The 19,532-nt window shown below is 38.8% G+C and overlaps 1 long non-coding RNA gene across 3 annotated transcripts in view; it reads left to right on the forward strand.

Moving 5' to 3' along the window:
- The window catches only part of LOC113460391 (uncharacterized), a 118,628-nt gene that overhangs the window by 16,772 nt on the left and 82,324 nt on the right, over positions 1-19,532 (forward strand). For all 3 annotated transcript variants that reach the window (XR_012580049.1, XR_012580050.1, XR_003382234.2), the window contains exons 2-4: positions 12,793-13,006; positions 13,188-13,263; positions 13,642-13,746. This is a non-coding gene — a long non-coding RNA (uncharacterized LOC113460391). The remainder of the gene's footprint in view (positions 1-12,792; positions 13,007-13,187; positions 13,264-13,641; positions 13,747-19,532) is intronic.

Raw genomic sequence — 19,532 nt, forward strand, 5'->3', positions numbered from 1 at the left:
CTGCTGTAGAAATCTGGGCTGTATGCTGGCACTGTGTGGTAGCTGAAGCCTTTGCAGTGCTTCTTTGGTTATAGCTATTGAATTTTGGTGTTAGTTTCAGTTCTATCTTTGACTGCAACGTACCAGCAGCCTGAAACTCAATCTGAAGAAAGAAGAGGTTCTACTACTAATAAAAAGCTTTCATTTGAAGAAACAGAACAGCCAAAATTAAAGAGGTGATGCTACATATTATGACTGCTTGTTTGAACTCACAGCTGCCTTCTTGACAGGGAAGCACTACTGTTGCAGCATTAGCAGCCAGACCGTGTCTGTCTGGCTTTTGGGCCCAGCTCGACTCAGAAACTCTGTTTATGTGCAGTTCATATAGACCATTCAACTACTTTGCCTTTTTCTTCTCCTGACTGAATCAGTTTTAGCATGCTTTGCCATGTTGCATTATTGTCTTTCTGGCACTTATTACTCTCATTAATGCCATATATATGAATCCAGGAGCTCAGGCAATCTAGAAAAAATTCACATGCACATGACATTTGTTTACTTCTCAAAGGTTTTGACTCACCTCATGTGAGGTTCACATTTTTAAACTTTTCTTTAGAAGCATGACCTACATTATAAATCTCCTTTAAAAGAACAAGAGCAAGGTAAGAATCTGTGTTTGTTCCCCTTGGCTGAGTAGCCGCTTGCTTCCTCCCTCAGTGTGCCATGCTCTGGCAGCGCAGGCCGCAGCCATGGCTTGGGGTCAGCAGGCCTGAGATAGGAAGGGCTCAGCTAAGCCAAGCCCTCGGCGTGCAGTGAGCTGGAACACCTGGCACGTGCCTAACAGCACTGGTAAGAGCGAAAGCATCAATGACTTTCAGGTGCCAGAGCTTTGAAAGCAGATTTATAAATATAAATGCAGTGTTACTCAGGGCAGAGCCAGCTGAGGTGACGCGTTTCTGGGCCTCAGCGGGCCCCCATGCTCTCCTCAGCCTGTGGCAGACGCAGTAACCGAGGGAGTGTGTTCCCTTGTGGGGAGCTGGGCTCATGGGAATTGCTTTGCAGGTTTTTTGTTGACTTCCACAGCAAATTGCTCTAGGTCAGCTGAGGTATGATACTTGATTAGAGTCCAGCAATTCATTTGAACCTTTAAGCCTTTAGACACCTAAAAATCTCTGTGGATGTGGCACTAATGATGTCGAAGCAAGTTATCTGAAAGTGCTTTTATCTAGCAGTTGACCAGGGAAGACTGTTAAGCCTGCATTGGAATGAGAGGGGAGCAGCTGGCAGGGCATTTTTCCACACTGCTTTGGAACTTGCACTTTCCCCAATACCAAAATAGTTCTAGGACATGCTGCAGTGGCCCACTTGTTTTTCTTAGCAGTAAGGGGTTGGGAGGATTCTGGGGGAAGATTGTAAATATATCTTTTCAGCTGTTGGGCTATGTTTATTATCCAGTAAAAGGGAGCTACAGCTTTAGTATATCTTTATAACTGACACTCTAAAAATATAACCTCAGCCAAAGGGTAAGCATCTCTTTCTTTAGAGTAACTGTATTCAGTTGGAGTACAATCATAGAATCATAATGAGAAAGGAGGCAAGTCCATTTTGCTGAGAATTAGAAGAACATGTAGCAGTGTATATATATCAGGATACTGAGGATAAGGTTTGCTAATGAATTGAGGGTAAGATCTCAGTGAACTGATATTTATTCTCTAATTTTAACTACAGTAAGTTTATCTAATATTGGATTGCCATTTTCTTCCTTTCTATGAACATGCACAATTACTCTAAGTAGAAGGTAGAATTGTGGTTACAAGAGTGAGAATGGGAATTTTTTTTCAGCCTATTTTAGTTCTGTAGACTTTATATTATATTCAAAGAAAAAATATCACCTTCCAACACTCTTCACATCATATATTTGCACAAAGAAAAGGAAGATAGGAGAAATGGTAGTTGAAATGGGATTTAAAAAAAGCCTTTCACATGTTAATGACTGTAGTGACATGATAAATGTCAGGACAGAAACAAAGTCTTCTTGAAAACAATATAACTGCAACAAGGACTAAACAGCACCAAACAGCAGATTGCTCAGTATAAAAGGGTTATTTCTCACACTTTGTGTTATAACTCTTACCTCACTTCCCTTCAAAATTTTAGGGAGTGTGGGCAAAATAAAGTAGTATTACAATGCTGTCCTAACTCTATATAGAGGATCAGGAGCTGGTATCTCATGGACAAATATAACCCAAGCTTCGGGATGCCATGGGATCATATTTCATTTACATCATAAGTTATAAGTGGTCTCTACATTAGATTTTCCTCTCTTTCCATCACCTTCTACCTTCCAAAGTACTTCTAAATAGATTACATCTCTTTGGAGTTATATTTGCTTTGCTAATGGCTATTTTTGGGCTATCAACTGGCCAGCTCTACTGCTGAAGCTCTGCTTCAGTGTCTTCTCTAATTTAGAAACTTACTTGAACATAAATTTCAAAGCCCTGAAGTCCCATTTGCCTAAGTGACAGATGACCCTGTAATTCTGCTACTCTTGAAAAGTTTAACCCACATCTCTTTTTTTTTTAAATTATTATTATTATTTTATTTTTAGAGAGAGGATGAGACACCGAGAAAAAGTTTAAAACATTTTTTCATAGTCATGATTTAGAATGCAGTTTCCTCTTTGTTTAAAAGAAGCCAGATTTACCTCCTCTCTGGTGGTTTGGTATGTGCTGGCCTAACTTGAATTAGATCCTCTCAGGGCTGAGATAATTTTGCTTCTCAGGTCATCTTACAGGGGCTGCTGAAGATTTTCTGAGAAAAGCAGTCTGCTGCCTCAGACAATGTGCATGGGTGGAAATACAGCTGTAATAAACAGACTGAAATTTATTAATGCCTGGAAGGAAGATTTAATGAAATGGCTGCAGTGAGCATGACCTAGCATTGTGATTGTGATGAGGAGGCAGAAAGGAGCCTTCCATCTGTAGTCCCACTAGAATGGACTGTAAGCACCTGAGTCTTCTATTGTACTAATTTCTCCAATTTAGTTTGACTAATTTCTCCAATTTAGTTTGGTGAGATTAAATGAAGGATATGTTATGTGCAGTTATGCACAAAGAGTGAGGAAATTGTTTATGAGAGAACAGAGAGGAAGGCATTAGTATAATTTTTGAGAAATAATGTGTGCTATTCTACTGTTCTGTGTTCATAAAAGATGAATTAACACTGGAGCACATGCCAGGAAAGGCTCTGAGGTTGAATGGACAGCATCTTGTAAGAGTCCATAAAAGCTAAATAAGCCTGCACCTCTATAAACCTGTGGGAGGAGAAAATATAGTTAGACTGAAAAACAATGTGGGAATAAGAACATGTGACTAAAGTAATTTACAGTAAGATTTTTATAGTCACCCAACCTTCAATTATGGGGCGTGAGAGTGGAAGTCTTCCCTTAGGACTGGTGGGTTTAAGAAAACAACATTTTGACATTGAGATGATAACAACCTGGAGGTTTAATTGGTCCTTTTCAGTCCTGTTTCTATGTGGGATATATGAAAATATGGTAGCAAAAACGTTAGCAATATGTCTCGTTTAGAATTCACAGAATAGTTGAGGTTGGAAGGAAGCTCTGGGGATTATGTAATTCAATCCTTGCTCAAGCAGGGTCAGCTAGGGCAGGTTACTTAGTGCTGCATCCTGCTGTCTTTGAATATGTCAAAGGATTCAGTCTTCAGACCACCTCTTGGCAACAAGGTCCATGGTCTGATCACTCACACAGAGTAAAAAGAATGGGGTTTTGTCCATGTTTGTTTTTCATGTGTCCTCATGAATTTTATGTGTATTAATTGCAGCCATTGCCTCTTACCCTGATGCTGGGCACTACCAGTCTGGTTCCCTCTTTTTTGTTTATTTCTATTCAGTATTTATACACATGGACAGGATCCACCTGAGCCTCTTCTTCTCTGGGCTGAACTTCCAAGATCCTTCTCTGCAGAGCTGCTTTCCAGTCAGCCTCTAGCCTGTACTGGAGCCTGGGATTATTAAAGCCCAGGTGCAGGAATTTGCACTTCCCTGTATTAAACCTGATGGGGTTTTCCTCATTTCTCCTTCCTGTCAAGGTTTCTCTGGAAAGCAGTGTGGCAGTGGCCCATGTGGTGTATTAGCCACACTATCCATTTTTGTGTTATTATGAACTTGCAGTGGATGTGCTCTTGTCCCTTCACATGTCATTAATGAGAGTGTTAGAAAGTACTGGCCCCAGTACTGATCCCTGGGTGGCACCACCAGTGTCTTGCCTCCAGCTGGACTTCATGCCACCCTCCCAGTTTGGCCATTCTTGTTTTCAATCCACCTCACTGTCCACTGATATACCCCATACATTGTCAGCTTCTGTGTGGATATTTAACAGAGGCAGTGTCAAGGGCCTTTAAAGTTGAAAGGAGTTTCAAGAAGTTGTCAGTAAATGGCCATTAATAGCACTGAGACAAAGTAGAATAACATATGGAAATTATTGAGGGTGGGAGAGATGTGGCAGCCAGAATAAAACTCTGTTAAGGATGGAAGTAAAGATGCTTATGTTTCTCAGAGCAAGAACTGATTCTACAAATGATCTGGTATACTTTGTACAACAGCTTGTATACCAACAGCTGTTGCCTTTTAAGTTTTTGAGATAGAAAGGTACCTAATAGAATTAATGAATGAAATAATGTTTTGTAGTTACAAGAAATTACTTTTAGTGCACACCACTGCTACTGGTTGGTATTAGGCTGTTTCCAACAGTTGAGTGTAGTGAAAAATAAAAAATCAGTGCCCTTTTCCCAGATATTTTTTGTATGCTGTCAATGCAGCCACCACAAAAGAATGCTCTGTGTGCCTAGTGGATAAAGCTGACTTTTGGAAACAGGATTCCTAGATATTTAAATTACAGGAAGATGAACCATGGAATGATCATAGTGAGGTCAAAGGAACTGGACTGATATTGCAGAGTTATACTGCAGGCAGTTCTAAAAGAACCTTAGGTTCTGAGTGTCCTGTCCTCCTGTACATTAACTGTGATCTACCAATAGCAGTAAAATCAGTTTTCAAAGTTTTAGTGTTTAGACATATATTTATGCCTGTATGAAAAAGCAATAGTGATAGTAATCTAAGACAACACCAAGTCACACCTTAATTAAAGAGAATGTAATTATACTACAATGAGAATTTTTCATCCTTTACTGTGAAATTTATATGGGTCACAGTTAGTAGATGATCCAAACTTTTTAAGTTTTACCAAAGTGTTTTATTCAAAAAGCAAAATAAACGTTGGCTTTTTAGAGACCTGAGTACTGCCCGTTTCAAATGCCATGCTACGAGGCATGAACAGATGTTAACAATACTGTTCACCCTTTCCATGGCAAACTGAAGCTGCTCAGCTATATTTAGAATGTAATTTTAAAAAGGCTTTCTGTATGATTTGAATAATATTTCAAGCTCACTTATATTTTGAGAAGATGAGCTTCTCAAATGTCTTTATAGATTTTTTTATTTAACATATGCAATTTCAGTGAACTTTACGTAGATACCCATTTTAACACTAGAAAAAATTTATAATAGTTCGCAGACATAGAAACTATGCTTTCGTAGAAACAGGTTCTTCCAGCTGAAATACTTCATGCTGGAAGAAAAGGCAGGTTTTTTTCAGACACTCCTTCTGAAAAAAAAGCAATTCTCACAAATCCAGTTCAGGCTGTTCAGATGCTCAAATTATGTCATCTTGAGTTTGATGTCTTGAGGCCTAAACAGGCCTTTAGTTGACAGCAGTTCAGATAGGTATTACGGCATTCTGTTCCCTGAAAGACTTAAAATAGGAGGGTAAGTTTGTGGAGACTAAGCAAGCTTGAAGTCTACACTCACACAATAGCACACCAAACATTAATTAAACCAGTGTTAACCCTTAGCCTGGCTCAGTCACCAGGAGCCTAAGTGAGAAGTGATAATACCAATGCTATCCTGGAAATGCCTCTAATAAAGAATAAAAGCATTAAAAGAGGTAATTACCCAAAAGATAAGCTTAGTTGTGATTATCAACATCCATAGAACAAGAGGTGTCTACTCAAGACAATGCTCAGGGACTTAGAGATTCTGAATGTATTATTCAACAAGGAAACATCGACCAAGATTTTCCCAAGCCATGGCAGTGCTCTCACCTTCAGGCCAGAAAATGTGATGAAGGAATATTACATTAGTTGCTGAAGGAATACCATTTAATCTCATCTTAACCTGCACCTACTTGATTTGGGCTCTAGTATTTCACAGGAAGTGGAGCTTTGAAGTAACATTAACCCCAAGAATTCTCCAAAATATGCTTCCCCCACCCAGCCTATATTTCCTATTTGGACTTTATTAAGGCTGTAATGGGAAAACTGCTTCCTGTAACCAAAATAAAAGTTATGGGTTACTATACCACCTGTTTTAAAGTAATAAGCTCAGCAAACAAAAATAAGTTCTATAAATGAAAATAGCCAAATTTTTAGCTGAATCCATGTGTTACTCAGCTAGCCTCTATCTAGACCTGACTGATGCATGATCTTAGCACTTATTCTGAAAGCTGAGCACCTGCCCTAGAAATAGTGGCTACAGTGGAGATTTTCAGAACTGACCTGTTGGGCGGGCATAGGTAGAACTATAAAGAGCAGGGATTACAAAATGATCTGTCTATAACAGCTACCTGAATATGTCTTTCAGAGTAGTGGGATTTAAAAAGGCTGCAGACCAGATTCTTTCTGGTGTAGGTGGATGTCAGAAATAGTTCCTCACAACAGTGTTAAAGTGGGAAGAGTAAGTAGGTGGGACGAATATCCATCTCTCGTGATCTGAACAACACAGGACTTGAATAGTGACATTTTTTCAACAAGAGCTACACCAAAGTACAAAGATTGGAAGAGTCAGAGCTGGTCTACATTGTAATTACTTTGGTAGTATTTTTATCTGCTCCACATGACTATGTGGTAACTGCTTTTTAAAGGAAAATTATTTCAGTGATGATGCAAGTGTTACTGTGTGTGCTTCTCTAACAGATCTTTAATAGATGGATGTCTCAACTCATGTCAGGACTGGCCAATCCTATAACTATGGGAGTCAAAAGCAAAATTCTCTCTAACTTGTAAAATGAGGTGGTTAAAGACAGTTTCTGAAAGGCTTTAGATAATAAGCATGATTCAATTCCTGAGACATCTTGCTGCCTTAGAGGTGTCAGACTGCAGTTTTTAAGTCAGCAGTTGTTTTCACATATCTTTTTTCCCCTTAATGGTTTTTGATCAGCTTGATTTAGTTACTGTTGGGATCTAAATCAGAGCAAATTTGGGAAGGTGAGAGCCTTCTTGGGTTTAGAATCCTGATCAGAGAAATTTTAGTGAAGTTCATTGCAGTGGGAGTCATTAACTGTAACTCATTTAGACAGAATAATTTTTCTACTGAATATGTCTGCTTGGTATCAATTTTCCAGGATACTAGTAGCTCTTATTAATCTGTATTAGTGCTAATTGTAAATGCTGTATAGTGTTCATGACAGAGACCATCTGATTAATTTTGCTCATGGGATTTGCAAGGTCAGCTTTTCTATGACATTTTTGCAATATCTCTAGTGGACATAATTTTTTTAGGTTTTTGCTTGCATTCTTGATAGGCATAAGAAATGGGCTCTATAATTGTGTAGCTTCTTTTTTCCTGTGTACTAGTTCCATTGCTACATTAGGCATTGGCTGTTCTGTTATTTCAACAGATCCCACATTTTAGTCTATATATACCATCACAGTATTTGAGTGTTGTTATTGATGGTTTTGGGTAATCAGTCCTTCATCTATACTGGACCTCTCTCACGCTCTGCTGAGGGAGTGGGGATGATCTGTTAGAATGTTGCCTTTGACTGAAAGTTTGCTTTGTTAGTTTGTTTTTCAGTAAATGTCTCACTATGAAAATGTATAAAAGATGTGGCCAAAATTATTACATGTTGTTCTTCAATGTACTATAATTTCTACAGGAAGGATTCCAAGGCCAACAGTAGCTTCCTTTTGCTAACTTGTTAGTTGGACAGCATTTATGTCTTCTCTCCCAGACCTTCTTATTAATGAAGTCCCTCTTAATCAACTTTAAAAAAATCTAAACTACTTTCAATTGTTTTTGTTTTCTCTTGAAGATAAAAGAAGCTCAAGATATTTCTCATAGGTTAAATGCTGAACATTAAATGTTTTGGGAAAATGGTGAATCACATGCCTTGTCTGAATCTTTTTCATGGTGCATCACCAGATTATGCTTAGATTATTCTATTTCTTTTTCTTTGGATAGACTTTCAAACCCTTGTAAGAAGTTGAATCAGATTAAGTATATCCCCACAAAGTTCCTTATTCATTGGATTAGTAAAAAGGAATAAACCCTTTTTTTTCAGAGAACTTTCAAATACACTGCATCACCACCTTGTTATCTGGCAAGGTAGTTTTATTATTGGGACTGCATAGTTCAAATCCTAATGTGAACCATAAACTACAGCTTACCATTTTTGTTAGTATGAGACATCTGTCCTTTTGATTTGTACTAGTGCACAGCATGCAAAGGTACTTCAGGATCTTGTCTGCTGTGTCTGAGTGTACAAGGTGGAGTATTAACCTGTATTATATGTGGCAGCATATGAAACCTCATGGAGTTCTTAAGTGATTCCACATCTATGGTGTATCTACTTAGGCAGTTGCAGATATTTGCAGCCTTGTGTTTGCAAGGTTCAGTACAGATGATGGTGTAAATTGATGTGTTGACTAGTGTCGACTAGTATTTACTAGTTACTAAAAACAGTCATGAAGATAACTAGTGTCACCTTGTTGGTTGCAAAATGTTAATCCATCCATTTAATAGTGGAATCTGACAGAGAGTCTGAAAGACAGTGGCAATCCACGGCCTTTTCTGCATGAGGAAGTCTAGCTGGCAAACAGTCCGTTGGCATAGTGCGCCTAGCAACTTCTTCTGGCAGAATGCATTTACATTTGGTTGCTTCTGTTGGCAATATATTTCTTCATGGCTTCAGATTGTATTGGCAAAATATACACAGCATGCAAGAGGATCTCAGTAACTGTGTCTGTAGTGCTGTGCAGCATTCGTCTTGAAACCAAATGTGTTAACTGTTCATTCTGCACTTGTTAGGGCCTTGTTGTTCCTGAATCTGGGGAGACATGAAAACAGCTGATTCTCTTGCAGGAAGAACATTAGTTAGTGCTGAAATGTTAAAGGTCATTCAAGAGCAGCCTCGCTGCTTTGTGGATAGGCTGTGTGCCCAGCTAATTCAGTTGTCTGCAGATAAGACAGTTCCTTGTCCTTAGGACAGCTGTATCGTGCTTGCTGTAAGGGGGATGAGATTTGTGGGCAGTCTGAGTGTCTGTGTGTAGACTCAGCTATATAACATGTCATTATTTGGCAAGCAGCAAGGTGAGACTGCTTCTGAGTATTGAATATTGATTGAGCACCCTTCAAGAACTGATGGAACTGTGCATTAAAGCCATAGAAACTGCTTCCTCATGGCTGTATTTAGTCTTCTTCTCACTTTCTCATTCATTTCACAGAAACATATATTTACATAGCTTGGGAAGGGCCTCTGAAAGGTCACCTAGTGCCACTGCTTGCACAGAGCAGATTCAAAAGGATCAGGCTGCTCAGGTCTCTATCCAGTTAGGTCTCCCCTAACTCCTCTCTTGTAAAGACTGGACAAACACAATTCTTCCATCGATGTACATCATGTGCTTTGTCTCCCAGTCAGCTTGGTAGCCTTCCCCTGAATTCACTCCAACACATCAATGTCTTTCTTGTGATGAGGAGCTGCAAAGTGAACATGGTACTCAAAAACCTTCTATAAAATAGTGAAGCTGTACTGATACTTGGTAACAGTGGTTTTGTCTGTTGTAGGATGGACAAGACTTGGTTCAATCACAAAATCTAATAAGAGGTCTGGTTTTCTACAGGTGAAATGGTTCTGATGGTGAATGCCACTTTTACACTACCTAATTTCTGGAACTATTATGTCCTTTGGGGACCTATTCAGGTGGAAAAATAAGGTGTTTGTAGTAATTGTTGGAGTCAGAGATATGCCAGTTCCACCTGCTCTGGTTACCAGTTGTTTGAGGGAGCATAAAAGAGTATTGTGATGGTATGCTCTATCCAAAGAGTGACTAATTCTTTTATCACATGTGCAGATTTTTAAAAAATAAAATAATAAATAAAGCTGGATTTGTAGATAATAGACTGTTATCAAGCTTAGCTTACAATATGAGCAATGCTCACCTTGGCATTTATAGCAGCTTCTGAGTAGGAGGATTAATAGCAAATCTCTTCCATCAATGTTCAATATTGCTACAAAAATCGAGTTAGGAAGATGATGTAGGTCTTCAACCAAAGATTATTTCTCATGCTGTGTTGTAGATTCTGGGTTGCTAGTATCATTCTTTTCTGAACAAGAATGCAGCTTAGTATTTTTTAAAAAAATTTTTTAGCATGTCTTGCAGTTTTCAATCTTTCAGGTTTTGTCCTAAGTCTCTGCAATGGGAGGGAGGGAGTTTATGTAGCCAATGTAGAAAAAAGAGAGTTTCTCTGATCTATTTCTTTCCTGTTTATCATGTAGAGTATTTACATGGTAAGGTGTACCCCTCAGATCCATACAGTACATGGAGTGGAATCTGATGGATTAGAAATCCTGGAAGAACTTTGAATATCTGTGATTCCACTGCACATCTAGAGATCATCATGAAAGCACTGTTGTTGCCTGATAGTCTGGAAATGATAGAAACTGTAACTGCTATAACAAAAGGCCTCTGGGAGAAGTTTCTGTATGCCACAGGCTAACTGGGTGGGATTCATTTTACTAAACACAGACAATTCCTGGTCTGGACTTCATTTATTGTGTGTAGAGGAAAATAGGGAAATTTATAGGGCTTTTTGTTTTCATTTTGCAGCACAATTTTTCTCATCCGGATGCCACTGCCTAAAATAAAACAGATAAATGACTTGTTAAATACCTGTTTTCTTAATTGATTTTAAAGGGAGCTGGAGATGACTCTTTCAGCTCTAAAAATCTGTGCAATAGCTGACTAAAGCTGGTTGTAATAGGTTTGCCTTTATTGTAATAACAGCAGACCAAAAGAGAACTTAGGTTGCTTATGGGAACAGTTTTAACTTCTCCAGTTTTTTTCCTATGTTCTCAGGGGAATTGGAAACAGAGCAGGAATGTGGAGAGACTTCTGCTGGCTGTTATTTTTCCTGGTTAAGAGTTCTTTGTTGTCCAATGATTGTTCCAGAATAAAGTGTCAAACTCATCCATGCCTAAAGTTTTCAGTGTTTCAACCTTTCTTCCTGCATTAAGTTTTTTGAGCTTGTTAGGAAAGCAGTCTTCACACTGTTAGATACACAGTGGATATTTTTGGAGAAGATGCAACTGGCTAATCATCTCTGTTTCCAGGATTTGAACAGCCACACTGTGCCCTGGTTAGTTTCTGAAGCACTGAATTTCAATTCTCGAGCACATCTTTTGTGATTTTTCTGTTTCCTTTCAGTGATCACATTCAGAGCTGTGGCCACCTGCTCAGTGTCCAAGTTGAGACCAGCGATGTTCCTCAGGGATCATTACTGGGACTGGTGCTGTTTAACACCTTTCTCAGAGACATGGACAGTGGGATCAAGTGCAAGCTTGCTGGTGACACTGAGCTTTGTGGTGCAGCTGAAATGCTTGAGGGAAGGGATACCATCCAGCGGGGTCTGGACAGGCCTGAGGAGTGGGTCCATGTGAACCTTATAGACTTCAGCAAGGGCAAGGTCCTACACCTGGGTCATGATAATCTTAAGCACAATTATAGGCTGGGTGGAGCATAGATTGAGAGCAGTTTTGGGATTTTGGGGTAAATTAATTGTTTTGGAATGTTATTCTTAGAGTATCATTACCTTCTGTCCTGCTTCTATTCCTTTCTACTACCAATGAGATCTTCAAATGATAAAATAACTGAAAAGCACCCTACATTTATTTTGAAATTATGTGACTTGATCATCTGGTGTTAGATAACTTCAGCAGTTCAGAGCGGGAATTAAACATTTTTGCTTAATTTGTGACTGAGCCCTATTACTGTTGATTTTTAGGGTCTTTGAATTCAGTTCCAAGCAAATGTCAGTGGGATTTAGGGCTGTGGCAGTAGGAGCCTGTTTGAAAACTTACTGGCCACATTAGGCCTTTTCTTCCCTGGCCCCTTACTGAGTTACTTGGTGGTACAGAGGAGTCTACAGCAGATTGCACAACAGACCATGAAGTGTGTGCATCTGAGTATAAGCTCCTAGGTTTGAGTTCTTGTGTATAAACAGGTAGCATCCAGTTTCTCGACTTAAACATTAGAACTGTATGTTTAGACATTAACTACCATGCTTTCACTGTATAGGACTTGTCCAAGAGTTTGTCCTACCTTTGAGAACCAAGTCACCAGCACAAGTAGCCAGCTTACTGTTAAATCAGAACTTTGTATTACATGTATTTCAGACATTTTTCTGCCCTCTTTTATTTGCTTTTCCTTCCAAGCTGCTTCAGAGCTTTTTGCTGAAAAGGTTCCCTTCAGTCTGTCCTTTAAAACTGATTTCAGTTTAACTTTTCAATGGTTTGTTTTTCAAGGCTGAGGTGTTACTATTCCAATTGTAGAGTTGATTATCACTTTTTAAGTCAGCTAAAAGACTTGACAAAAAAGCAAGAAGCAAAGGAGCCTCAGAAGTTACATTTTAAAATTTATTGCGTATTTACGATTTTGTCATCTTTTTTTTCTTTTTCAGTTCCCAGCTTGAACTAAAAACCTGACCATTGTATGCTGATGTTAAATGTATCAGAAGATTGTTTGGAAACAGGAAATTCAGAGGACTGTATAACAGTGTCAGCATAGCAGACCTCCTGTGTATATTTCAACCTATTGGTCAGTGGCTGCTTAGTGCCATCACTGCCTGATGCTGAAGGTCTGATGTCATGTTCCAAGTGACTCATGCAGTGCAGGTATGTCAGGAGAGCTGCAATTGGCAGTGGACAGAAAATATTAGTAAGTTGATCTTTTACAGAAATAACTCTTCTATGTGGATTTCATAGCCCTTAAAGTGAGTTGAAAAGACAATAAATATCCCTCATTAGTGCTATTGCTTTTGCTAACTTTTGAGTTGCTGTTATTTTTGATTTTCAGACTGAGGAAATAGGAGGGTGAATTTGGGAAGTGAAGTTGACAGGAAGCTGACACTGTGCTGATAAAGGAAAGCAAGGTATGTTTGGCTGTCTTAAGCCACAGATGTTTCTTCTGAAATACGTAGAGACTAAATTTGGAAATTATGTGTTTCTGTAGCCATTCCCTGTAGTTCATGCCAGGCAGTTTGTGTCTGTAGATGGATACCATTTTCAGCGGGAAATTAAGGAAGCCACCTGTTTTCTCATGACATTACCCTACTTTAATTCTGGCAACCACAAGAAAGTACCGTATCTTACTACAGAGATAATTATATGGCAATCACTTTATGACTCCATCTTACATAGAAATACTTAAATTAGCTTTAAATTAATTAACATCAGTCAAATACCCTTATCAGCATAGATTCAGCAGCAAAGAATTCAGTACAGATTAACTTTCTGAATTTGCTTTTCAGGCGAACTTTGCAGTCTGTGCCAGGTTCTGTAGCTTCACTGCTGAACTGCCTGCAGTCCTATGTAATGCATACCTTGATGCAATACAGTCATGCCTTGCTGGAGATGTAAGTACGCCCTGTTAGTCTGGATAGCACCAAGCAGAATGGGCTTCTCTTGTGGTCACAGTCTTTTACCATAACCTTGAGAGACCTAATATAGCTGGCATGTTTTGCTGTTTTTTTTCCTGAAATTTTATGGAGGGATGTCCAAGTTGCAGTGGGATAAAACTAGATGAAAATTGAAATAATGTATCAGCAAAGTCATATCACTAACATTAGTGATGAGAAACAACCTGTTGGAAAAAAAAATAGTGATTAGAAAAAAAAATAGTGATTAGGTTGGAATGAAGTTTTGAGATTATGTATATGGAACTGGTGGCTGCTGCAAAATAAGTAAGCTATTAACTCTTAAGTCTGTGGCATTCATTGAATTTCTTGCAATTAGCAATGTACTATCTAAAGATATCTGGATTTGTTGCCTTGGGATAGTAAAAATACTTGTGTTCAGGAAGGAAGCACTAAAGGAACAGTACTGAAAATCTGACAACTGAAAGTTTATTAGCTTCAGAAGGCACATGACTAATAATATAACTAGCTGACTAGGAGGGCCTTACAAATTTGGAAGGTCTCTTGAGACCTTCAGCTCTTTCATGCTGAACACATAGATACAATAAACTAGAAATATCCAGGTGTCATGGTAAAGCATAAGATGCAAAAGCTACAAGTTACCATGAGTTTATGAGCTGAAACCCTTATAAGTTTCTGTTGCAAAGGAAAGTAGTTACAGCTTAAGAATTTTAGAACGTTTTTTTCAGATGTGGTAATAATGCACTCATTTTCATGTTCTTATTTGGATTCATGAATTACTTGAATCCAAGAGTTAATGAAATTAATCACAGCAACATTTGCTTTAAAAATATTTTTTAAAAGAAAGGCTGAGTTTCCCTCAAGAGATCTCATTTCTTTTAAAAGTGTATTTCATGATAGGAGGAATTACCCCATTTAAATCAGAGAACTTCTCCTCCTGTTACTGAGTCCCTATGCAGCTGGTGAGAATGGACACCCAGCTTCCACCTGGTGAGACAGATTCACAAGGACAGAGAGATCCTACCCATGGTAGTTAAAGTTGTACATTTTTATGGAAAGAAATTCCAAGTAGAAGCCACTGTCAACATTTCAGCATTCTCTTTGAAAAGGGAGAGATCTTATTTCTTAGGGCAAGATTTTTCAATGCATTCAAATATAGGAATATATCTACAGAAAACAAATAGTGGGAAATGTAAGCCTTTGCAGTAGGCATAATGTGGGCAATATAGATGGGGAGGGTCTAGTTTTCCATTCCCTCTGATTTTCATCCAGTTTAAAGGCTGCTCTGTATTCTGCCAGTTAAAACATTTCCTGAGGGACCTTTCCAAAGGGATTTTTATTAGAAAAATTTATACCTTGACTTCTACCCACTTCTGGTCCCAATCTAATGATTTACTCCCAAACAGCCCCACCACTGAAGGGCTTCCATATGAATGGGAGAAACAATGACCACCATATCTTCTATTTGTTTCTCTGATCAACACAAAAGCAAAAAAGTTAAGTTTTGGTCTTTCTGAATACATAGCAAAACTACCATGGATTTTAGTAATATTAAGATTTTACCACTGGTATGTTTCTTGGCCTCTCTGAACTTTCTTTTCTTGGCACTTCTGCTCTGCTGTGTTGTCAGGTTTTTTTGAGAACAAGAGGAAGTGGTTACTCTTTTGTTTAAGCCAATAAAGCTGGTTAGTGTTTTGTTGAGACTAGAATTGAAGCACTGCTTGAGGTTGCTGCTGTAATATGTTTTAAAACAGTCTAAGAAAGTACCAGCTTATGGTTATTTACTATACCATGTTTCACACAGGTAACAGGAGTCTGGAGGCAACAGTCAGTTGTTCTGACAGGTGACTTGACAATAAAACATTAAAACTGTCATTCTGGCCTTACCAGACCATGGAACTAATGGAGCAGTTACTGATTGCTTTGCCATGAATTCACTAAAACTGTCAACACTATTGGAAACTCTGCTGACATTTGTGGGACTATTGTCAACTTCAATCATACTTCTGTCAGAGTATTTTATTTGCCACAGTAACTGACTGGTGGTGTCTTTGCTGGAGGAGTTAAAAGAGCTGTAAATTGTACTCCCCTTCCCTGCCATTGGCAGCAGCCATTGTGGTATGCACTCCTCATGGCAGGGTGGGACACTGTCATGTGGCTGGCTATATGACATATCAATACATGAAACACATGTTTCCAAGGCTGCTTATGATTCTAAGCTATCATGACTGAATGAGATTTTGGGCAAAGTGAGGGGCAAAAAGAAAGATAAACCCCAGTGGTTAAATTGTTTTGGCTTTTCATAGTGTTTCCATTATGACCAGGAAAAGGTAAAGGATAAATGACACAAAAATGAAGCCAAATGTTTGGAAGCTGTGCTCTGCAGGCAGAGTTTTGTTAACTTAATCAGATGAAATTCCTGCAGAAAGCCTTCTCCTTTGCTGGTGAAGTAAGTCTAATAGCCTTTCAGGCTAAAACAAACTTTTAGGGATTTGTAACAACAACGCTATGGTTCTACAGAGACAACAACCTGTCCATAAATTGAAACTAGTCATCTGACAGTCTCCATTTGTCTGACCTACTTTCTACTTTCACTCTGTAAACAGCCGCAAGAAGAAAATTTGGGGATGGCAGAAGGGGCAGTTACAGGGACAGACAAGAGAGGCAGAATGTTAGATAGCTTACATATGCTTTATATCTCATAATTTATAACCAGAAGAAAGTGAGGCAAGGGGAATGATCACAGAATTCTAGTGTCTGATGAAACATAGCCCCAGAAGAGTGCTTCCTTCCGCTTGGCTATCACCAGTGACTGCTGTGGAGTATCTATCTCAAGAGTCACCATAAGGATCTCACTGCTTTTTATCTTCCTAGAATGGATAAAGAGAATAGTCCATGTTCTGAGAAAAAACTCTTTCTCAGGTGTTCATGTTCTCCTTTCCAGAAGTTGCTATCCCCGAAACCAGGATGGCAGAATGTGTGTCTGATGTCAGTCATCCCAGTAGACAGTCTGGTTCAAGGCTGGTTTTATTTATGTACCAGATGGTGAGATGGAGCAGCTGAAGATACTTTGCCACATTGCTCTATGCACCTAAATATTGTCTCATTGATTATGTAGCTGCAGCTGGAACCCATGTAGTGTGAACTACTCAGTCACATTCTACAGCTAGGAGCCTTAACAAAATCTTACTTGGTGTTGGTTTGGAATATTTGGGATCTAAAATGTGCTGATCAGTAGGTTCTGGAAATCGCTGTTCTTTCTAACAAAGGTGGCATATCTGTTTTACTCAGAAGTGTAAATCTAAAAGAAAGCACAGGAGTCTTTCTATTGAATTGAAAACTCAAGGTAGTGTTTTCTTAATAGTTGCGCCTTTTTTTCCTGTGCTTTGCATTACTTATGGCAAATATCCATGGCTAGTTGTTAACCTGCTGCAAAGCCTATTAAAAGTTTTACTGAGTTATACTGAAATTTACTGTTAATACTAAAACAGCACAGTTTGCAGCACTGCCAACACAATGCACATCCTGATCTGCCCTGGATTTTGACATTCAGGGAGATTATTAACTTGTAAACTTGTATGGTTTTCCTCATGAATGAATTCTGCAAGAGATACATGTGTAAGTACAGCTTCAATGTGTAGACAAGGCAAATACACAATCGTTCCAAAACACCATTATGTTCTCCAAAATATTGACAGGTCAAGTAAATAAAGTCATGAAAAATGTTGATTCCAGCAGACCTATGTGTAAAGGGAGCCCTAGAAGTCAGTGAGAGCTGTGTGCTTGGAGCTGGTGTAGTACTTAACACTCAGTTATGAAATAACTGGGCAATAAGACACAGTGACCACGTGGACACAGTAATTATAATACTTGGCAGTGCTTATGTGATGACTGACCTCTTGCCAGTGCGAAAAGCAAGAGCTGTGCCATTCAGCTGAGGAGCAGAAGTTCTAGAGCAGGAAGCAGGAATAGCTCATGTTCTGTCCGGATTTCCAAAGGGGAAAGAGTGTTTGCACACTAGAGTGCTATTCAGCATCTCTACCTCCCTGCACTCCCCTATCTTCATCATCCTTTCCTGTTCCTTCCTCACCCACTCAATGGACATGTAATTTTGCTGGTGAGCATGGAGGCACTCCAGTTCTCAGCAGTTCTTTCTGTAATAATATAAAGCCTGGCTTGCTGTAATAAAATTTTAATGGGCAATATTTTTCTTTAAAACATTCTCTTACTTTGCTATTTGCACTGCTATTGCATCTTAACTATGCGAGGAGTGATAATAATAACAGCTTTGCTGGCTTTTGCAGCTTTGCCAGGGAAGTAGGTGATAATATGGCAGCTTTCACAAGCAACTTGCATGAAATCTTTAAAAATGTGAACATGAGTCTAGGCTTTAGAAAGCCTAAAGAGTGAAAAAAGGGCAGTAGGGCATGGCAGAGATGAAGACTTCCACCTTCTAGAACATGTAAAAGCTGAGATAATCTGAGACCAGTAGCATATAACATTTTTATAGGGCTTTTCTACAGTTAGTTATTGCTTTTATTCTAGCCTCCAGCTGACATATTGTAACTGGGATTGGTGGGATAATTACCAGTGTCAAAGAGACCAAGTACTCAGAATTTGTCAGAAGCAGCCTGGAAAAGAAAACTGGAGAAAAGGAAGTCCTCTCCCATGCTAAAAGCATAGGGTCAGTCACAGACAACCTGTGGTGGTAATAGAAAGGTTTTATAAGCAGGAGTGGAAAAAGCGGAAGCCAGGCTATGAAATTTCAGGGTATTGGTCTTTCAATAATTGTTCATGTGGGAGAAATCCCTGGCAAAATCCCAACAGGAGAGCTTATAGCCTCTTTTCACTTGTCCTTTTGTCTCCTTTCTTGTGTAGGATCAAATGAAGAAAATCTGATCTCTGATTCTGCTCTGCTTTTCCCTTGATGAAAGGAAAGTAGTCAAAGCTACCTAACGAGAGGAGCAGTGTTTTGTTATCTGTTTTAATCTGGACATGTGAATTACTCTAACTCAATCCACAAAAGAGAGCAGAGATATAGTGCCTGATATAAAATGACCAACAATGACTCCTATACATGTCATACCAATGTGATCATTTCTCTGTGTTTGCTGATTCATGCATTGCTACTCAACAGCACAGAGATTTCATACAGCACCCCAGCTGTGTTAGCCAAGTTTGCAGCAGTTTGCCAGCTCAACCTACTGAATTCCCATGCTAATAAACAGGGTTTGGCTGCAAATGTGTTGTTTGCACTGTTCCTTAGCAAAGGTACTGAAGATCATAATTTTGTGCAAACCTTAGTGTTGGCAGACAGTCAAAATAATACTAAGAGCTGGTTTGTCAAATTTAGTTGGGCTTCCAAAAATACCTTTTTATAAGGTGCATCTAATGTGCATGGGCTGGATCTTACCAGTGGGATATTCAGGATGAGCATTTTGATAAGGGCCTTAAAGAAAATGGTCTTCAATAGCATTTTTTTCTAAAGTGTATCTCTGGGTTCACAGGGAACTCAGCTGTTTATACTGGTATCCAGAAACTGCTGCCAAGGTTTTGTTTGTCTAATCTAAGAAAAAAGGAGCATTAGGTCAAATGCTTGTATTACAGCACTGTAGAAAAAATATTTATGAAGGCTTTATGAAGGAGGCTTAATCCACAGCTTCTTTAAAAAAAAATGAAATGGAAGATAGTTCAAAACTTTTCTATAAATATTGTAAAAATCCAATATAAACATATAATAACATATATTTTTAAGATAGATTACT

This window comes from Zonotrichia albicollis, chromosome 4 (genome assembly GCF_047830755.1).
Source record: "Zonotrichia albicollis isolate bZonAlb1 chromosome 4, bZonAlb1.hap1, whole genome shotgun sequence".
Classification (NCBI taxonomy): domain Eukaryota; kingdom Metazoa; phylum Chordata; class Aves; order Passeriformes; family Passerellidae; genus Zonotrichia; species Zonotrichia albicollis.